The following is a 20,883-nucleotide window of genomic DNA, read 5'->3' as shown; positions in this document are numbered from 1 at the left end:
AGCTTGAGTCTGCCAGTGAGTTCACTTTTATCAGTGGCAAAGAGACACCGGACTTCAGTTTCCTGGGGGATCTGAATAACACCTATCTTCACCTTAATTACAACCTTCCTGTAGAAAGCACTCTGAATTACACTTTGATTCCAAGAAAACCTGATGTTCAGTTATTATATCCATTTTTTTAATGTCATTTATTGACTGCTTACTCTGTGCCAGGTATTCTGCTATGTATTCTACATGGATTATATTAATAATGCCCCAAGAAACTTTTATAATACCGAAAATTGTACAGCTGGCAAAGAACTTATGTTTCCAATTTACAGAAAAGGAAAATCAAGAGTACATATCAAGTTTCCATAAAAAGTCAGGATTAAGGCTACACTAACAAAATCGAGATAAGAAGAATTACATAAGGGATATATATATATATATATATATATATATATATATATATGCTTGATTAAAAGGGTCAAACCAACTAAAATTTTTGCTAGGACTGAGGCTACAGAAAACAGTAATGAGCAACAGCATTGAGTACAGTACATCCTCAAGAGAGTATAAATCCACTATAATAATATCCAAGACACAAGACATAACCATTTCTTGCAATTTTCCCTAAAAACAGAAAGAACAAAATAGCAGCTGTGAAATCACCCAGACTACTAAAAAAAGCTCGACAGCACTTAAAAAAAAAAAAGAACTACCTCCTAATCAGCAATACATGCCAAAAAACGACAAGTCTCCACAGACTAGTCATTTCGGGTAGGGTACAGTTAGAGAAACAGGATGACAGTCTTATCATGTGGCCAGAAACCAATCCATCAGCAATTTCTTTCTCAAGAAGTGAGAGATCACTTTCTCTCTCAAGAGGATGCCTGTTCCTGGGAAGAATAAACCTGTTTTGGCAAACCCCCCACCAGGAATAAGAGCCTGGTGATGAATCTCAATCTCGGAGGGCGAGCCCAGATCCGGTCTCTCCGCAGGTAAACGCAGCCCAGCAAGCGGGAGGAAGTATTTCCAAGCCGACAGATGCACGAACTGAAAAAGGAGGTCACGGTGAGGGAAGAATAGATTTAACCCTTTGGCACTGGGAACCGTGAAGACTAAGGGGGAGAGCATTTGAGCCCGGGGGTTCGGGAATTTCTTCAATGGTGCAGTGTCTATGGCGGGAAGGCCTTCAAGTCCTCCCAGGGCTCCCTCCACCCCCAGATGGTGGCTGACTTCCCCAGGCAGCCCCGCTACCTCGTCACGAAGAAATCGCTCTGCGGTTGCACCCAACACCTCCACCGCCCGAAACCTGCAAATCTCCCCCACATGGTTTCCTTCCAAGGCTCCTGCCCACTGTCCAGTGATGGACAGACTAGACGGTACCGATTTCCCTTCCTCAAAAATCGACCCCAAGCCTAACTTTGAGACGCTCCCCCAGCGAGCCCCCGCCTCTCTCCTCAGGCCGGCCGCGTCCCGGCTCCAGCCCCTCAGCCTCCGGCGCCCAGAGGCCGGAGAGCCCGCGCCCCCGGCCCCGGGCCTGCGGGGGGCTGCAGACAAAGAGGCTGCGGCGCCGCTGCGGCCGCCAGGACCGTCCCCTCGGGGACAGCTCCGAGCCCCGCCGCCCCGCTCGTGCGCCGCCGCCTCGCCTCACCCGTGGCTCCGGGGCCCCGGCTCCCGCGCTCGCCGCTGCAGCCGCCCGACGAACAATGGCTGGAAGAGGCGCCGGCGTCCGAGGCTCGGGCCCTCTGCGGCTCGCCGGCCCGCCGGCTGCTGGCAGACTGACTGACTGACTAACCCACCGCCGGAGGGAGGGAGCGAGCGAGCGAGTGAGCGAGCTGGCGGCCCCGGCGCGCGCCCTCCCGCCTTCCCTCTTCGAGGCGAGGCCGGCCCGGCCCGCAGCCAGCCCGCCCGCGCGCGCCCCTCCCCCTCGTTCGCCACAACATTGTAGTAAATTTCTATTGGACGGCGCGGGAGGGAATGAGGGGGCCGGGCCCGCGGCCCGCCAGCCCATTGGCTGAGGCCAAGTTCTGAGCTCCCCCTGATTCCCCCCCTCCCCTAGGCCGGTAAGGAGAGGGGAGGGGCAGGAAAAGGGGAAAAGGCAAGGGGCTGGCCGCGTGTGCGCACGCGCAAGTCGAACCCGCTCTCGAGTCCGGCTGTTCCCGGCCCCTGCAGCACTCACGTGGGAAATGAGGCCCCTAGTGCTCTGGACGAAGGTGAGGCCCTTTCCGGCCAGAGGAGGGCCAGGTAAGAGGCCGAGATTTGGAAGCTTCAGGGAAAGGCGAGGTTGCTGCCAGGCTGCCCCAGCTGACTGCCCCCTAATGCACCTTGTGACCTTGGGTAAGTCCCTCAGGTTTTCTGGGCCTCAGTTTCCCCGTCTACTAACTTGACCGTCTCTAGGCGCCATTCCAACCCTGACATTCGATGAGACTTTACCTCTCCTGGCAGCTGTGTAAGGCCTGAAATGGAAGCTGAGTGTTGTGGCCACGCCAAGATTTCAGCTGTTTTCTGCATTTATAGGTCTCCTAATTTCACCCTGGCAACCTCAAAATCATAAAAACCTAGCTTCCGAGGTCTGATCTCCAGCTGAACTTAGGGTTGCTCTGGCAACTGCCTGATGTGCCTTTATTTCCTCTCAGAAGTTTCAGAGGCCCATTGACCCCTCACACTCCCTGCCGGGCTGGTCTCTGAACAGGCTGGGGCCTCACAAAGCAGAAAGAAGGCTCTCTTCTAAGCATGATCCCTATAAGGTAAGATAGGTGCTGGTATTGCCATTTTTGAGATGAAGAAACCAAAGTAGAGAGGTCAGATCTACCAGGATAAGAAGCCAGGCAATCTGACATCAGAGCCTGTACATGCCAGCTAGACTGTTGTCTCCTTGTATCTATCTAATCACAGCCCCTCACATCTCAGCTCAGCCTCTAGGAAGACTACCTGGGTTCAGTTCTCAGCCTCCAGCCCTCCCTAATTGTTTGGCCTTCTCTGTGCCTGTATCTGACCCCATAAAAGGGGATAATACTTCCTACCTCATAAGAGTTATTGTCAGAATTAAATGAGTTCAAATATCTAAAAGGCTTAGAACAGTATCTAAGTGTAAGATCTACATAAGTGTTCATTATTACTGCTATTTGGAGACTAAAACATGGACTGAGAGGTGTGGAGCAGGTTGACATAATATTTGTTAAGTACTCAATTGTTGTCAGCACTGAGCTGAGCACATTACATGCACTATCTGTTTGAAACAGCCTAAGAACCCCTGGAGGACCACCTGACTACCCTATCTACAACAGCCTCCACTCACACACCCCTGCCCTGCTTTAATTTTGCTTCATAGCACTTAGTCTATATTTACTTATTTGTTGTCCCTCACAATAAATTGCTGCAGTTTAGACCCACAAGACTGCAAACTCCAGGAGGGCAGGGAATTTGTCCCTCTTGTTCATCTCCTGGAACAGTACACACTTAATAAATATTTGTTGGATGAGTGAATGAATTATCCCCTTTTCATTTATAAGGAAGCTGAGGCTCAGCAAGGTCAAGTGACTTGGCCAAGGTCATTCTGTGTACTAGGGGTGAAGCACCTGTTCTTGAATACTTTGGTCCCCTGCCTCAGGTTCAGCCATGCTTTTGATTCGGGGAGCTTTTGCCCTACCTCCCCTGTGCCTCAGAGGCCTCCTTCACCTCTCAGACCTAGAAATCTGGCACCATGAAGGATAAATCCTGAAGATCAACCAACCACCAGATGGCTCACCACCACCACTACTAGTTATCCAGCAAATTCAGATTCATGAGAACCAATACTCTGTATGCCATAAAGTGCTAGCCAGTGACACATCATACTTAAAGAGGCTTGGCTGGGATGCACAGAGTATGTAATATTTAATAATCATTACTCTGGGGGCCGGCTCCGTGGCTTAGCGGTTGAGTGCGTGCGCTCCGCTGCTGGCGGCCCGGGTTCAGATCCCGGGTGCACACCGACACACCGCTTGTCTGGCCATGCTGAGGCGGTGTCCCACATACAGCAACTAGAAAGATGTGAAACTATGACATAACAACTATCTACTGGGGCTTTGGGGAGAAAAAGGGGAAAAAAAGGACGAGGATTGGCAACAGATGTTAACTCAGGGCCAGTCTTCCTCAGCAAAAAGAGGAGGATTGGCATGGATGTTAGCTCAGGGCTGATCTTCCTCAAAAAAAAAAAAAAATCATTACCCTGAAAAAAAGTAGGGGTCTCTGGCTAGCAGAAAAAGGCTAGACACAAGGCAGGCGTAAACCACTCTCAAATTCAGAGTGCCATACAACACCACACCAAAAACTGTTGACACAGTCTTTAGAATCTGAAAGATCTGAACTCCAGTCCTGGTTTTTAATTCTTAGCCTGGAGATGCAAGGGCTTTGTAAACTGTAAAGTACTTATCCAGGCATGAGGGATTTTTGTTATTAATTAGGTACACGCCATCACCTGTTAGGCTAAGTGCCCAGCACCTGAATGTAGCTCAGCCCACCACATAGTAGATGGTGGGGGGATAAGCAGTGCCCGATCTGAAGGCAGAGAAACTACCCTTACTCCATCTGATCTCTCAAAAGAGGCCTCTGCAAACCAGACATCCCATTTTAGCTTACCCTGCAGAGGCTGCCATTGGGTACCCAAGCACCATCTCTGAAGCTAATTTCCTAGGCAGAAACTCAGCTCCTGCCCTGCCCGCTCCACGCTCACATCTGAGTGGTGGCTGTCCCATGCTCCAAGCCCCAGGATGGGGTCTCTAGGGGCCATTTCTATCCCGCCTGCCAGCTGAGCCTGCCATTGCCTCCCCCACGACCCCTCCTGTTCCTTCCTAGGGAATACAGACCCTGCTAGCTGCCTGTCAGCCCCTGGAGCGGTCAAGGGCACTGAAGAAAAAAACAAAAAGAAAAAAATGGCATGAAAGGGTCCTAATCCTTCCCCATTGCAAACTGAGCTCCAGCAAAAGCAAACACCAGCTGCACGGAAGAGGGTGAAATGAGATGGAGAAATTAGGTGGTGACCAGTGAGGAAGGCCAGGGAGGGTAGATGGGACCTCCAGTGACCTGGAAGAGATGAGATTGGAAGAAAGTGGGGGTAGGGTGGGGGAACAGTTGGAGTCTGAACCATTCCCAAATCTGGGACATGGGTGGATTAGGGGCACAGCTGGCCTGAAGCCCCAATGATAGGGCTCATGGAAAACATTTGTCTGTTGTGGGGGGTGGCAAGAGATGAAGAGGGCTTTGAAAAGCTGGGCCCACCAGCAAAGTGTTCTGAACAGTCACTGTTGAATAAAAACCAATGCTGGTACCAAAAGTACATGAAGAGTAGAGCTTTCCATCCTGCCCATGGCCATAAAATTGCAGTCATTTTAAACCTTTTAAACACAAATGATAAATCAAACAAGCTGTAATAGGGCAGGAGAACTCCTGTTCACACAGTAGTATGTCTTCTAGGGGATTATTTTTAGTACTGGTACTTGAATTGTTCATAGAAAATATAGTTAAGTGAGAAGAAAAATATTTAAATCACCGTAAATCCATCAATCAGAAATAACCACCATCAGTATTTTGGTAGGAGACTTCCCTTCTAGTACCTTTTCTTATACGTGTACTTTTTTGCTTATATTAAGTCATATGAAACTGCTGATTTTATAGGTTAAAAATGGTCAAATATCAGCAATTGCATATGGTTCAACCTAATGCTTTTTAAAAATTTAGACCATATTGTTTGGGAACCGACTTTTTTCACCTAACAATATATTGTGAACAATTGCATCATCATTTTTCACAGTGCTCTCAAGTGCATATACCATAATTTAGTTAAACCTATTGTTAGACCTTTAGATAATTTCCCATTTTTCTCAGATGATACTTGACAAACATCCTTTTATCTAAAACAGACCCATGATTATTTTTTTAGGATGCATTGACTGCAGCATATTTTTTTAAATTATAGCAAACAAGGCTGCCTGTTCTGGTCATTTCTGAGATAAAAGCAAAAGAAATAAGCTGTACAATAGCTTGTCTTTCGTATTTGAAAACACAGAGCATGTTTTGACCTCTTTGCTACAATGCACTTTGCTTACAAAAATTGCATTAAGCAAATTGCACTGCAGAACGTTTTCTGTGCACAGCAAAAGAAAAAAACTAAATGTGATTAAAATACATACATTGGAGTTGGCAAGTTATATCCTTTCTGCTGTGGACACACTCCAAGAAACAAGGGGCAGAAGGGAAGGAAGTTGAAATTGTAAAAGAGGACCCCGTGGATGGCTGCTAAGGTATTCCTTTAGGCTTCTAGATTCACAAAATGTTAGAAATGGATAGGCCCTTAGAGATCAACAAGCCCACGCTGCTAACTTTTAAACAGATGGGGAATGAGTCCAGAAACTGGAAGGGACTTACCCAAGGTCACACAGCACAGGGGTGGCAGAACCCAAACTTGAACCAAAGTCTTGCAATCCCTAAGACAGGATTCTGTTCACTGTGTTCTTCTAAGTCCAGCTACATTTCCCTTCCAAAGCTGGAAGCCAAGCTAAATTCTACAGCCCGGGGCCGGCCCTGTGGCATAGCAGTTAAGTGCGCGTGCTCCACGGCTGGCGGCCCGAGTTCAGATCCCGGGTGTGCACCGACGTACCGCTTGTCAAGCCATGCTGTGGCAGCATCCCCCATAAAGTGGAGGAAGATCAGCACAGATGTTAGCTCAGGTCCAGTCTTCCTCAGCAAAAAGAGGAGGATTGGCATGGATGTCAGCTCAGGGCTGATCTTCCTCATAAAAAATAAAATAAAATAAAATAATAAAATAAATTCTACAGTCATAAAACCTAGGAAGGTCTGAACTGGAAGGGACCTTAGAGATAATTTATTAAAATAATGACCACTACATTTATTAGGTATTTACTACATGCCGGGCCCGTACTAAGTACTTGATATGCATTACTGCATTCAGCCTCAGAGCAACCCTGCAAAGTATTATTAGCCTCAATTACAGTTGAAGAAACTACAGCCTAGAAAGGTTAGGTGATTTGCCCAATGTCCTAAGGTCTGTCTGATGCCACTGTCCTCTGCTCCACGCTGCTTTCATATCACTCGTGGGAAAGCAGTTTGGAAATGGTATGAATGAGCAACACCAACATCTGTCCCAAGACTCCAGGGAAAGGCTGTTGTGGCTGCTTCTGATGATAGCCCTGGGACGTTCCAGAAGGGACCCAAGGATCTGGCCTCCCGTGACCCTCCCCAAACCCCTTCTCTCACTAGCTGGAGTGAGTCTAATGACCTTGATCCAGCAGAGCTCACTCAGGCTTAAACCACTAATTCTCTCTCTCCAGGGCAGGGAACCTTGTAGGCCTAGAGGGTTTCCCAAGAAACACAGTGCCACCAGCTAGCTGAGCCCCTTCTAAGACTGGTAAAGTCAGCCTGGCCCAACGCTCACCTGGGAGAGGGCCGAGGAGGAGCTAGAGGGAAGCAGCAGGGCTGGACACCCAGAAATAGCTAGGTGTGACTCGCTCCAAGATCCTCCAAAGCTGCTGTGGCAGGATAGTCCCTGAGCTGCCTGTCTAGCATTAAGCTAGTCTCAATTTCTAAGGCTTTAGTGACTGGGAGTGTTTCCGTGAGAAAGAAAGAGAGAAATAACTACAAAGAAGTCCCAGCCTTCGCTCTGCCATAAATTCACTATATGACTCGGGGCAAGTCACTTACCCTCTGTCTTAGTCAGCTCAGGCTGCCATAACAAAGTACCATAGACTGGGAGGCTTAAGCAACAGACATTTGTTTTCTTGCAGTTCTGAAGGCTGGAAGTCTAAGATAGGGTGCCAGTATGGTCAGATTCTGGTGAGAGCTCCCTTCCAAGCCACCTTCTTGCTGTGTCCTCACATGGCAGAGAGAAAAGGAGCTCTCTGGTGTCTCTTCTTATAAGGGCACTAATCCCCCATCATGAGGGCCCTAACCCTAATTGCCTCCCAAAGGCCCCATCTCCAAATACCATCACATTGGGGGTTAAGGCTTCAACAGATGAATTTTGAGGGGACACAAACATTCAATCCATAACACCCTCTCTGGGCTCCCATTTCCTTACCAGTCACGTGGAGGTGGCAGTGCCTTCCCAGGATGTCTCACGAGATAGCAAGAGGGATCAAATTATGTGGGGGATACAGAAGGGTTCTGCAGATTACGAAGCCCACACCTGCACGAAGTATGATTTAATTTTAAATCTGCTATCAACCAAGCAGAAAAAATCCTCAGCCTCAAGGTAAAAGCCTTCCTAGAAGTGAGGACACGCTGGTCCCCCCTTTCTTCGTCCAACAAACATTTCTTGAGCACGTCCTCTGTGTAGACACTGGGGATCATGGAATGAATGTGTCCAGTAACAATAAGAACAATCATCATCATCATCATCATCCCATACATGGGTGATGGCAAGAAGAGGTAAACAGACTGTGGGCTTTTTTGTGTGTGTGAGGAAGATTAGCCCCAAGCTAACATCCGTTGCCAATCCTTCTCTTTTTGCTGAGGAACATTGGCCCTGGGCTAACATCCATGCCCATCTTCCTCTGCGTTATATGGGACAGCGCCACAGCATGGTTTGACAAGTGGTGCGTCAGCCCACGCCCAGGATCCAAACCTGTGAACCCCGGGCCACCAAAGCAGAGCGCGTGCACTTAAATGCTATGCCACCGGGCCGGCCCCCAGAATGTGGGCTTTTGAGGCAGGCAGACCTGGTTTCAGATCAAAGCTCCACCACTGAGATGCTCTGTGAGTTCAGGGAAGTCATTTATCCTCTCTTCCTTATCTATAAAATGGGGATAACATGGGCCAAGCACTCTTCCAAGCACTTTATACGTCATACGTCACTGAACCTTCAAAACAGCCCCTTGAGGAAAATGTGACTATAATTCCCATTTTACAGATGAGGAAATAGAGTCTCAGAACAGTGAAAAACTGCACTGGCCCGGTGGCACAAGCGGTTAAGTGCTCGCGCTCTGCTGAGGTTCGGATCCTGGGCGCACACTGACGCACTGCTTGTTAAGCCATGCTATGGCGGCATCCCATATAAAGTAGAGGAAGATGGGCACAGATGTTAGCCCAGGGCCGGTCTTCCTCAGCAAAAAAGAGGAGGATTGGCATCGGATGTTAGCTCAGGGCTGGTCTTCCTCACAAAAAAAGAAAGAAAAGTGAAAAACTTACCCAGGATCACCCAGCTAGTAAGTGAGAGCTGCGATTCAAACCCATGTCTGCCTGGCTTTAGTGCTGGTCCTCTTCCTACAGTTTACACATGGCCTGCATTTCCATGATGGTCATTATAATAATACCAGCAAAGATCTACAGAGCGTGCGCTATGTGCCTAGGTATTTTACCTGCATTCTCTTATTTAGTTCTCACAACAACCCTATGGAGTGGGTACTATTTTAATCCCATTTTATAGCTTCAGGAACTGAAGTCAGAGAGGTGAATTAATTTGCCCAGTGTCACACAACTAGGAAGGGGTATAGTTGGGAAACCAGAACCCTATCCTTTGCCCACTACACTATCCTGCCCCTCTTCCCCAGTGAGGCCAAGTAGGTGTCTTGATCTCTGTTTGCCAGATGAGAAAGCTGAGCCCCAACAAGATGTAGTGATGTGCCTAAGGTGACCCCCAACAACCAAGCAGCTAGGCAGAGACTTAAACCTGGGCTCCCGAGTCTTAAAGCCAGGGTTATTTCCTCCACCCATAATACTGCTTCCTGAGCATCAGAAAATGCCCCTGTCCGCTGGACATTTGGAAACCTTATACCTAGCTCCCCCAGAGGGCTGGGGAACCTCCTCTCTACCAGGCCAGGCTGGAGAGCCAAGAGTGTGAAGGAGAAACTTGGCAGGATACTGCCTGGGGAAGACAGCAGTTGAGCTGGTTACCCAGGTGCCCCTAGCTTTGGGCACCTCTGTCTTGGTCTGCCTAAGCCATGCACCCGTAGCTGGGAAGTGGGGAGTTACAGAGGAAGCTGCTCCAGGCCTGGGCCTCACTGGCTGGCACAGCTCTCTGTTGTGATTTCTGCTAAAAAAACAAAAAGCTCGATCCTCTGGGCCTAAGTGCTAATTACCAATAATGACATAATAACCATCATGGGCACAACAGCCAAACAGCCCCAACTAGAAATTCTGCATAGCGCAGGCTCAGGAACAAAAGATTTGGGCACTCCAACTGAAACTGATGCTCTGGCAGAAAATGCCAGAAGCACAAGGGCTTCAGGGTTGACTCAGCCAAAGTATTATCTGGCAAATGGAGAGGATGATGGCCACTCATACAGTTATTTATCGAGAATCTACTATGTGCTCAGCACAGTGCTACCCAGAAAGAAGAGGCTTCATTTATTCATTAATTCACTCCACAAATATTTACTGAGCACCTACTATGAGCCACGCGCTCTTCTAGGTACAGGGGACATAACACTGAACAAGACAGACAAAGATCACTGTCATCACTGAGCTTACATTCCAACGGGGGAGACAAACAATAAACAAATATTCAATAAAATATAGTATGTCAAAGAGTGATAAGTGCTATAGAGAAAAATAAGCTGGGAGGGAGGAGAGGGAGTGTTGGTGTTGTGGGGGGGGGGGAAGTATTTGAATTTTAAATAGGATAGTCAGGAAAGACCTTACTGAGAAGGTGACGTTTAAACAAAAAAATTAAGGAGATGAGAGGACAAGTCATGAAAGTATTTGGGGGTAGAGTGTTCCAGGCCAAAGGACCAGCAAATGCAAAGGCCCTGGGGTGGAAGCAGGCCTAGTATATTGAAGAACTTGCCTGAGATCATAGATCCAGTCATTAACAGAGCTGGGAGAGGAAAGGAATCAGACACAGACTGATCATCCACGGTGTACTTGAACTCTCTTAAGCCTTAGGACAACTCTGGAGATAAGGATTATGTTCACTATCCTCACCATTTGACAGGTAAGGGAGTGAGACCCAAAGAAGAGAAGTCACTGATCCCACATCACAGCTAGCATGGGTGGGTCTGTTTGACCCCAGCTTTCTGGTGCCTCCCTGCTCCTCTTCTCTATGTCCTTTCTATGCAAATCCTAAATATCTGTTGAGTGAATGAATGAACGAATGAATCCTGCACGTTTCTTAAGCCCTTCCCTCTCAATGAACTGTTTTCTTGGCCTCGACTGATTTCTTCTTCTTGTTTCTACTAATCACAGAATAACAACAACAACAGTATTTCCAGTGTGCCAGCTGTGGACTGAGCATTTTACCCAAATTATCTAATTTGGCCCTTAAGTAATCTTACGAGACAGTGCTAATATTTTTCCCATTTTATAAGTGAAAAAACTAAAGTTCACTGAGGTTGAACAACTTGCTAGAGGTCCCACAGCTGGTAAGTGGTGACGCTGGGATTTAAACCGAGGTCTGTTGGCTCCCAAACCCTTCTTTAAATCCTATAATATTAGTAAAACCTCTGACATCAGTCCATCCCCTTCCTTTTATAAATCAGAAGACAGAGGCTCAGAGAGGGCAGGTGATTCGCCCAAGCTCTCACAGCATGAGGAGCGTGGGGAGGGACACAGCCCTCCAGCCCCCAGTCTGGTACTCCTTCTACTCTACGACATTCTGGACTGTGGACCAGGTTTTCTCCTCTAGGCCTATTTCCCAGCCTCTGCAAAAGTCTTGGTGTTGCCCCAGCTCCCCGAGGACAGTTCTGGGAGCTCACAGTCCACCTCTGTCCCCTCGGCCTAGGCCTGGGTAACGCAGGACCCTTCCGATTGTCTGCTTTTCCAAAGTGCTTGCAGTGGCATTTGATCAGAGGAGGCTGCAAAAGGGAACTCTGTCCTCATGTGGCTCCTGGAAGAGAGATCGTGCAGGCCTGGTGCCAGGAGGGCAGAGATGGGCTGGGGCCAGGGGCCAAAACCAGGCCAAGGGTGAGGCTAGAATGTTCCAGCCAAGTAGGAGAGGGGAAGTGGGGGGAAGGTAAAAGATGCTGAGCCTCTGGCTTTAAAACTAGTTTATTGGGTATCATTTGTTCAACAAGAAACTGTATCAAATACTCCAAGTTCCTAGACTGGGAAGAGGCAGGGCAGAAGAAGGTTCTTAGAGGCAGCAGTTATAATAGCAAGAACAGCAGCTACCTACCATTGAGGACTCATAGTGCCGAGCACGGACTAATGCTTTATCTCCATTATTGCCAATCCCCACAGTAAAATCAGCCCCATTCTACAGCAGAGGAAACTGAGGCTCAGAGAGGAAAACTGACAGCCAAGGTCACCACATCACAACCATTCATAGGACAGTGCAAAAAGGGTCTGGAGACCTGGGCTCCTGCTGTGTGACCTTCACCATCAGCCACCTGCTCCGATTTGAGGTTCCCGCATCTGTACCGAAAGGGACTTGGTCACCAGCCTCCACTGTAAAATCCAGGAGGCTCAGGGATCCAGTTCTGCCCAGACTATGGGGCCTCCCACAGATACAGGACATCACACTTACTCTCCTCCCAGTCACCCAGAAAAAAGGGCCTGATTATCGGCTTCCAGGGGAAAAAAATAAAGCCATGTATTTTCAAAATATATGTCCCTGTTTCAAGGCTGCTGCTGGCTTTGGCCTCCAGCCAGGGAGGGGCTTCTGGGGTGGGGAGTTGGGGGGAGCCCAGCCCAGCCCCACTCAAGATTGAGTGTCCTTGGTCGTGAGGCCAAGGGGGCAGGGGGCAGGAGGGAGCGATCCCAGGGGTGGGCCAGGACCCCTCTGGAGATCTGAGCTTGTTTCTTAATCCTTCCTTCCTTTCTTGGCCAGAGCAGGCTACCAGGAGAGGCAGGGGAAGCAAGCAGCTGGGACCAAGGAGACCGAGGAGTCCAAATAACAATGATTTAATTGGCGTTCCCTTATGTGGGTGCCCATTACACGTAGACCTGGGCAAGGCCATTTGTGGGGGTTATCTCATTGAAGCCTCCGCCCTTCCCTGTGAGGAAGGCCTGCTGTCCCCATTTCACTGAGGTGGAAACTGAGAGCAGAGAGGGCAAGTGACTGAAGGCCACACAACTTACAAGTGGCAGAGCGGGCAGGGAACCCACGTTGTTGACTCCTGAGAGAGGCAGCCACTGGATTTGACTAGAGTGGGGGTGAGAAGGGGACAAGGAGGGAAGCTGCGGGAGGAGCAGGGTGGACAGGGCTGGGGCAGTCTCCATGAGGAGAACAGGCAGCTGTGACGGTGCAGGAAGGAGAGGGTAGCAAGTGGTCATCTCCAAAGTGACCGTCCCCAAAGCCCTGCACGATCTGGGCCCCCCTCCCTGTCCAGCCTCATCTCCCATCACCGCCTCCCTCTCCCTTTATGCTCCAGCCATACCAAACTACAGTACTTACGTACTCTGAGCACATTATGTAGGTTCGAGCCTTCACACATGCTGTTCCCTATGCCTAGAAATTTGTTCCCTCCACTGCTCGCCTAGAGAGCTCTTATTTATCCTTCAAATCCCAGCTTAGCTATCTATTCTGGGATTTCCTCTTCCTAGGCATCTTCCTGATGCCTAGGAAGAGTTGACCACTCGCGAGGCTGGGCTCATTCTGAAGTGTTTCATGCTTCCCAAGGGGTAGGAACCCCATCTGAGTCATCTTTGTGCCCCCTAGAACCTAGTACATAGTCAGTGCTCAATAAATGTTTATTGTCTCCAATTGCATTTTATCACTGAATCTTTGAGGCAGGCAAATCAGGTTCTTATCCTGGCTCTCAAGGCAAGGAAAAGGAGGGCAAGAGAGAGGAAGTGACTTCCAGAGTTCAGTGACACTGGTAGAGCTGGAACCCAGGGCTTCTCTGTACCACACAGCCCCTGCCTCACCCCCACCCCAAAGAGCTCTCATCCCTGTCAGACCCAGCCAGGGACCCCCAAGGCAGGAGTTGGGGGCCTGGGCCCTGGTTGCCAGAGACCATGCATGTCCCAGTGTCCAGCTCAGACATAGCTGCTGCCTGGGGGAATGGAGGCAGAAGGTGGCAAGGACCAGACAAGCAGCTTTTACCCCCCACCCCACTCTAGTTCCTCCTCCCAGATATGTCCGTCGGCCAGAGACCTCAGCAGGCCCCATCACTCCCAGCCCTCATGACGTCATTCTCACCTCTTTCCTCTCCTGCCTGCCCACTACAATCCATTATCACAGCCTGCTGGCTCTGCCTTCTAAACAGACCTCACATCCAGCCCACTGTTCCCCACCCCATGGCTCAGTCCCAGGCCCCACATCTAGCATCTCTCACCTGGAGAGTTGCCCCTGCCCCTCCCCACCAAGTGGTCCTCCCGAAATACAAGGCTGACCATGTCATTCCCCTGCTTCACATCTGAAGGCTCCCCTCCGCCCCTGGGTCAGGTCTCCCTAACTGTCCTGAGCCTGTCTCTCCAGCCGCATTCCTCCAAGAGCAGACCATGGCTCTGCGCCTTGGCAGAACAGTTCCTTCCACAGGAATGCCCTTTCTCCTGGTCTTTGCCTGAGGAGATAAACACATTTCACACTTCAGTGCCTCGATCAAAGGTGGAGTTGGTGGTTTCTGTGTCCGTCTCCCCAACTAGACTCTGAGCTCTCGGTGCGGGTGGGAGCGGGGGCAGAGACCACACAGATTCATCTCTGTGCCCCATGCCCAGCACAGGACCTGGCACAGAGTGGGTATGAAGGAAAGCAGATGACTAGGAAAGGGAGGTACATTCTTACTTCTCGGAGGCCTCTTCTATCCCTTCACCCTACAGGTGCCTTTCCGAACCTGTCAGACTAGGTTGCTACCCACCTGTCCCCAGCAGGCCCCTCCCCCACCTGGTGTCCACTGTCTCAAGAGGGATATCTTTGTAATCCCAAAATAATACTCACAGTTATAACTATAATAATAACAATAATAATGACTATCATTGAGTACTCACCATGTGCCTCATATGCATTATTTAATCCTCACGAGAACTCTAGGAGCTAGGTAGGTTCTTTTATTATCCCCATTTTACAGATTGGGAAACTAAGACTCCAAGAAGTTAAATATCTTGCCCAAGGTCGCACAACTAGTAAGCAATAGATACGGGATTCAAAACCAGGCCTGTCTGACTCTCATCCACTATGCTGGCCTTCTCCTGCTTTCTATTGTCTCTTTTCTTCAAAACTCTTAGAGCACCAGACCTGGGTGGGGGTGAACAGTGTGTGTGTGTGTGTGTGTGTATTCAGCAAACAGTCCAATAGTCCCCACCAGCCCTGTGCCTGGTGTTGGAGAAGGACAGAGAAGACACAGACACAGTCTCTGCCTCCTTGGGGAAGGTAAGAGAGTTTCACACTAAGACTTTGGGCCTTGGGGCAAGCAGACTTGGGTCTGAGCCCCAGTTCCACCCCTAAGTAACTATATGACTCTGGGTAACTCACTTGATTTACTCAGCACCAATTCCCACATCCATAAAGTGGGGGCCATAATGCATGGGTCACTGGGAGGACTAGATGAGATAATGCATCTAAAATAGCATATAAAAACCAGCCTAGCATATAAGAAACATCCAATAAATGTCAGTAAGACATATGATGACTAGAGATTCTCAGGATCCCTAGGCTGAGATGGGATGTAATTTACCAGGGCCCTCCCTGGAGCCTCCTCAGCCAGACCCAAATAGTAATAGCAATAATAATGCCTAATCCACCCATTTGTGCATTAAATAATTCTTCAAGGGAAGTGTCCTTTATTAACCCTGTTTTATAGGTGAGGCAGTGGAGGCCCAGAGAAGGTGCGTTCCTGAATCAAGTCACACAGCTAAAGAATGGCCAAGCTGGGACCTCCACTGAGCTACTTCCACACAGGCAGAGCCCAGCCCTGTCCCAGGCCCCTGGCCAGCCTGCTGGGGAGTCTGGGGCTTCTGACTCCTGGATTCAAGTCCCAGCTGGGTGCGAAGTTAAAAGTAAGAGAAAGGAGCCAAAAGAGGGACACTTGACCCTCGAATGAGCCCAGGACTGGGGGAAACCAACAACTACCAAGCGGGACCCTCTGCTGGGCACTTCTCATTGGCTCCTTCCCACACCCGTGTCGGTGAAGTGTTATGATATGCATGTTGCTGATGAGGTCTCCAAGACCCAGAGAAGTAAATGACTTGTCCAAGGTCACACAGCTAGGAAAGTGTCAGTACTGGGAGGCAGAGTCCTTCCTGCCCCCTTTAGCCCCAGACGTCCCCATCAGCCTCTCTCTTCTGATGGAACCTAGTGGCTCTGCCACACCCTCCCAGTTCTAAGCAGAGGCCTGGAGTCCAGTTGCCTGGGCCCCTCTCTCAGCTGATTGATGGGCTTGGCACCTGGCCCTACCCTCTGTTCAGAGGACCCACAGCTCACTGAACAGAGCCCTGGCCCCCAAGGAACTCACAGTCTAGCGAGCAAAGAGGGAACTCACGTCCACTGAGCCCCATGATGCAGAGCACTTTATATCCATTAGCCACTTAATCCAATATAAAGCACACTGATGGGGCAGAGTGAGGCTGAATGAATAAAGACGTTCATTCATTCAGATATATTCACTGAGCACCTACTACGTGCCACTCCATCCTAGGTGCTGACGATACAGCAGTGAACAGATGAACAAAAATCCCTGCCCTCATGGGGCTTACATGAAGAGAAGCAAAAACATACCTGTGTCAGGTAGGTGTTAACATTCCCATTTGACAGATATGAAACTGAGATGCAAAGAGCCACCCAGCTCTAAGTGGCAGAATAAGCATTCTATTCCAGACCAGTCTGGCCCCAAAGACTTTTGCTTTGTGTCACATGACCCAAAAATCACCACATCAGTGTGTTAAGCGGCTGGAGAGAAGTCAGCTGGTTGTGGTACGATCTTAACTGCAGAGTGCCCTCTGTCAGATCTTCCACCTCCACCCCTGGGCCTCCCCATACACCTCCTAGTGGCCTCAGAGTCAGAGGACATGCATTAGAATGAAGCCCATGCCACAGGCATTTAGCCAAACCAGTACTCACCCAGGAGCAGCCATCGGGATCACGCAGCCGGTCAGAGGGAAGCCATGGAGCCATCGCCACAGTGGCACATGGAAGCAAAGGACAGCAGTGAGACACAGGCACAATCAACAGACAAGCTGTTTGGGGCCCCTCTTTGGCCTGAGCCTGGGCCGGGGTGGGGGACCCTGCCCTCCTTCTGTCTCTGGGGCTCTCCTGGGGCAGACACCCTCTTAGTCAGCAATCTGATAATCTGATAATCCACTCTGAGCTCAGCAGGCCCCCCAGGGCCCAGCCCACTGTGGACTAATATTACCTGAGTGCCCACTGTGTGCCTGGTACTGGGGACACAGTATGAAGAAGACACACATGGTCCCTGCCCCCACAGAGCCTACAGTGCAGTGAGGAGGGCATCATATAAATAATAACTGAATTACAACTGTGATGGGTGCTTCAAGGAGGAGATTTAAGAACTTAGTTCAAACCCTGGCTCTACCACTCACTAGCTTTGTGACACTGGGCCCATTTCTTAACTACTCTGTGCCTCAATTATTCATCTGTAAAATGGGGATAGCATTAGTACCCACCTCCAGGCTTGTTGTGAGGATTAAATGAGTTCATATATGTAAAACATTTTGCACAATGCTTGGCACACAACCAACTGTTCAGGAAGATGTAAGCATGGTTTTGGAGGGACCTAGTGTAGGTCAGGCCACCATCTACCTGACAAGGTAGGGATTAAAGGAGACAGTGAGAGGTGAAGCTCTGAGCCCAGCGCCTGGCGCATGGTAACTACTCAATAGATGGTGGCAGTATTCGTAGGGCTGTTCTCCGTAGGGCATCCCCACGGTAAAGCTTCTCAGCAGAGGGACTGTCAGAAGTTCCCTCTCCCCAGAAACACATACCCAGAACTGTAGCTTTGGACTGAAAAATAACTAGCACCCACATTCACACCTGATTCCACAAATCCCTCATCTCCTTTGACCTTCATAATAACCCAGGAAGTGGACAAAGGCAAAATTATTACTATTCCCATTTCACAGAGGAGGACAGTGAGGTGAAGGGACTGCTCTCTGTATTCTTGGCCGCGTCACTTCATGTCTCCAGGCCCAGGTAAGTGGTCAAGCCAGGACTCCAACTGGCATCTGCCTGCATTTTGTCCCCCAGGGCTTCTCTTGCTTCTTTCCCTTCAGTCTCTACAGTACTAGCTGCACAACCCCAGACAAGCCTTTGAACCTTTCCAGCCTCAGGCCCTTCATCTGAAATAGTTGTCAAACAGGCAGCCCAGGATCCAAGGTGTTCCTGACCCCAATTCTCCCTCTCCCTCCATAGGCTCAGCCACTGCCACCCGACCCCACCTCCAGCCTTTTACCCCATCGCCAACTTCAGCCACAGCCATGAGCCAAGGAATGTCTGCACTCAGCTACTAAAATCCATGTTTTACAGATGGAGAATCTGAGGTCCAAAGTTGCCTTTCCGTGCCCAGCTCTTGCACATGGGCAGTGGTCGGGTGGGGCTGGCCCTCTGGGGAAACTCCTGGTGGGGCCCTGACCCACAGATTGCTCCCTCTGCTCCTGTCCCCCATACTGGGCCCAGTGGGCACCCGCACAGCCTGTCCCCCGGCTCCCCAGCCTGAATATCCCAGAGCTCTGGGCTCACCCAGCAGGGGTCAGGCAGGTTCCACAGTGGGTGCCTCAGGACCTGTGGGATGGAGGCTCCCCCTTTTAGCTGAGTCTGGGCTTTGGGGTTGTCTTGACATGAGTACAGCCATGTTTGGCCGCTCCATTGACCTACAGCCACCAGCACAAAAAGAAATATAAAAGCTGCTTTCTGTGTGGTGGGAACTGGCCTTTTCCCGGGAACTGGCCTTTCTCTCACGGAGGGAGTTGCAAGTTGTAACATTTCAAGGCTCTTGGAGCGTCGTAGCACGGGATGGACTGGCCATCTGTGCCGGGCTGGGACGATAACCAAAGAGAACAATGCACGTACACAACTACTGAGCCGGGATGTTAGCCAGGGGGCTCAGTGCACGTACGCCACTGATAACCATTTTGTACATGGGAACACTAAATGCTTGCTCTGCAAACTCTGTAATTGCTTACTCTGAAAATTACTGATGATATAAAAACTGCTGGAAACTGAGCCCCGGTGAGAGTTCCACCTGTGGAAGGGACACCTTGCCCAGGACGTGTGATCCTTGCCCAGCCGCGTCGATTGACAGGGCTCTCCCGGCAGTGGGGCGTGGATGTTGTGAGTAACTGATTTGATGTGAAGTAATTGATTTGATATGAAGTAATTGATTTGATGTGTTCTCTTTTCGGTCAACCTGGTGTTTCTCTTTCCAGTTGATTTGTGTCATTTCTCTTCAGCCGATGTGGGTGTTTTCCCTTTCCAGTCGGGCTGATGTTTTTTTTCCCTCTTAATATTTGACCTATTTGGATCTGTTTGCAGACTGTCGCCTTTACTATCCTCTATATAATAAAATATACCTTCGGTCCATTTGTTTGGAGTGGAAAGTGTCTTTTACGTCTCCGATCGAATCCCCGAACCTCTCTTAACAGGGGTCAGTCAGACCCAGGTTCAAATCCCAGCCCAGCCACTTCCTAGCTTTGGTCAAGTCAATTCACCTTCCTGAATTCCTGTGAAAGGGGGATAATACAATTCCCTCATGAGGTTGTAAGGATTACATTAGTTAATGCTGCCTATTAAAGGTTTAGCACAGAGCACTGTGCACAGTAGGTGCAGCTCTATGATTAGAGAACATAGGCCAAGAATAGGACTTGGGAGCCCATCACCTCAACCTTGCCCTTGCCCATTCTCTCCCCTCCCCCTCATGTGAGGTGAGGGTAGAACGTGGACTAAGTCCCAAACCAGATCCTGGAGGCAATAGTAATGGGTGCTGGAGGAGCCCTAGAGACTCTAGGTCATCTTCCCTTCTCATTTCACAGAAAGAGAAACAGACCCAGGGAGAAAAGTGACTGGCCCACAGACAAGAAGGGAGTGGAATCCTGCCCCCTTTAATAAATATGGAATCTCAGCCCTGGGGAAATTCTGAATGCCCCACCCTGCAAAGGACTATCATAAAGAGCCACTCTGCAAACCCCCAACAAATCTCAGGCCACCATGACCTCTACAGTGAGCCCTTCGTGGGTATCCTATTCAGCTCTTTGGCTAGCAGACCTGTATATGGCACACTAGGTGCTTAGGAAAGCCTTAGGGACTAATCCCATGCAGTTCCTCTCTGGTTCCACAGCTCTGCTTAGGCTCCACCTCCAGGGGTCTCTCTTTGCATCTCCCTTCCCCACTCCTATCCCCGCCTCTGTCTCACTCTGCAGTCTACTTCCCATCAGCTGAGCCTGACTCCAGCCAGCAGAGCTCCTGGCCTCCAGAGGCCAGTACAGTGTCAGCATCTTCCCAGCCAGGCTGGGATGTTCCTGCCCAGCACAGCCAGCCAGGCTCCTGGCCAGGGTCCACTCTGCAGAGGGGGTGCTGGCCCTGCCCTGCCAGGGGCCCCACCCCCACTGCCCTAGGGAGTGGGGCAGCCTGGGAGCCCTGGGAGCTTCTCTTGGCACCCGGGGCCTACAGGAGAGAGGCCAGCCTGGTCTAGGCAATGCAGGGATGGGCCGATCAGCAGACACACGGGTGTGGGGCCTCCTCACCTCACTGAGTGTCACCCACACATCCAGAGACTCCACCTGCATGCCACATGGCTGGGACCTGGCAGGCCCTGCCTGACTCTCCTATATACACAGAGGAAACCTCAGGGCTTCCCCACTCCATTCCCTTCTTAAAACACCCCCACTGGCCTGCTCCCAGACCAGCTACCGTCCTGGTCACTGTACACTCATTACCTCATTTGATTCTGCTAATGTCTGTAAGGTCTGGATTATTGACTAAGGAACCTGAGACTCAGAGAGGTGAAGTGACTCATGCAAGGTCACACAGCAATGAAGTGGCAGGGCCAGGATTCAAACCCAGTTCTGCTGCATGCA

At 49.9% G+C, this 20,883-nt stretch overlaps 1 protein-coding gene across 2 annotated transcripts in view; it reads right to left on the bottom strand.

Moving 5' to 3' along the window:
- Positions 1-20,883, bottom strand: part of EPB41 (erythrocyte membrane protein band 4.1) — a 187,410-nt gene that overhangs the window by 164,839 nt on the left and 1,688 nt on the right. Inside the window, exon 1 of one of the 2 annotated variants that reach the window (XM_058553443.1) lies at positions 1,637-1,758. The exons of the other annotated variant lie outside the window; for it this stretch is intronic. The gene's annotated coding sequence lies outside the window, so the exon portion shown is untranslated. Of the gene's footprint in view, positions 1-1,636; positions 1,759-20,883 lie in introns of those variants that run through there. 2 annotated transcript variants of the gene reach the window in all.

Source organism: Diceros bicornis, chromosome 13 (assembly GCF_020826845.1).
Source record: "Diceros bicornis minor isolate mBicDic1 chromosome 13, mDicBic1.mat.cur, whole genome shotgun sequence".
In the NCBI taxonomy this organism is placed as follows: Eukaryota; Metazoa; Chordata; class Mammalia; order Perissodactyla; family Rhinocerotidae; genus Diceros; species Diceros bicornis.
The sequence above is the reverse complement of the archived record's forward strand: the minus strand, read 5'-3'. Positions and strand labels throughout refer to the sequence as shown.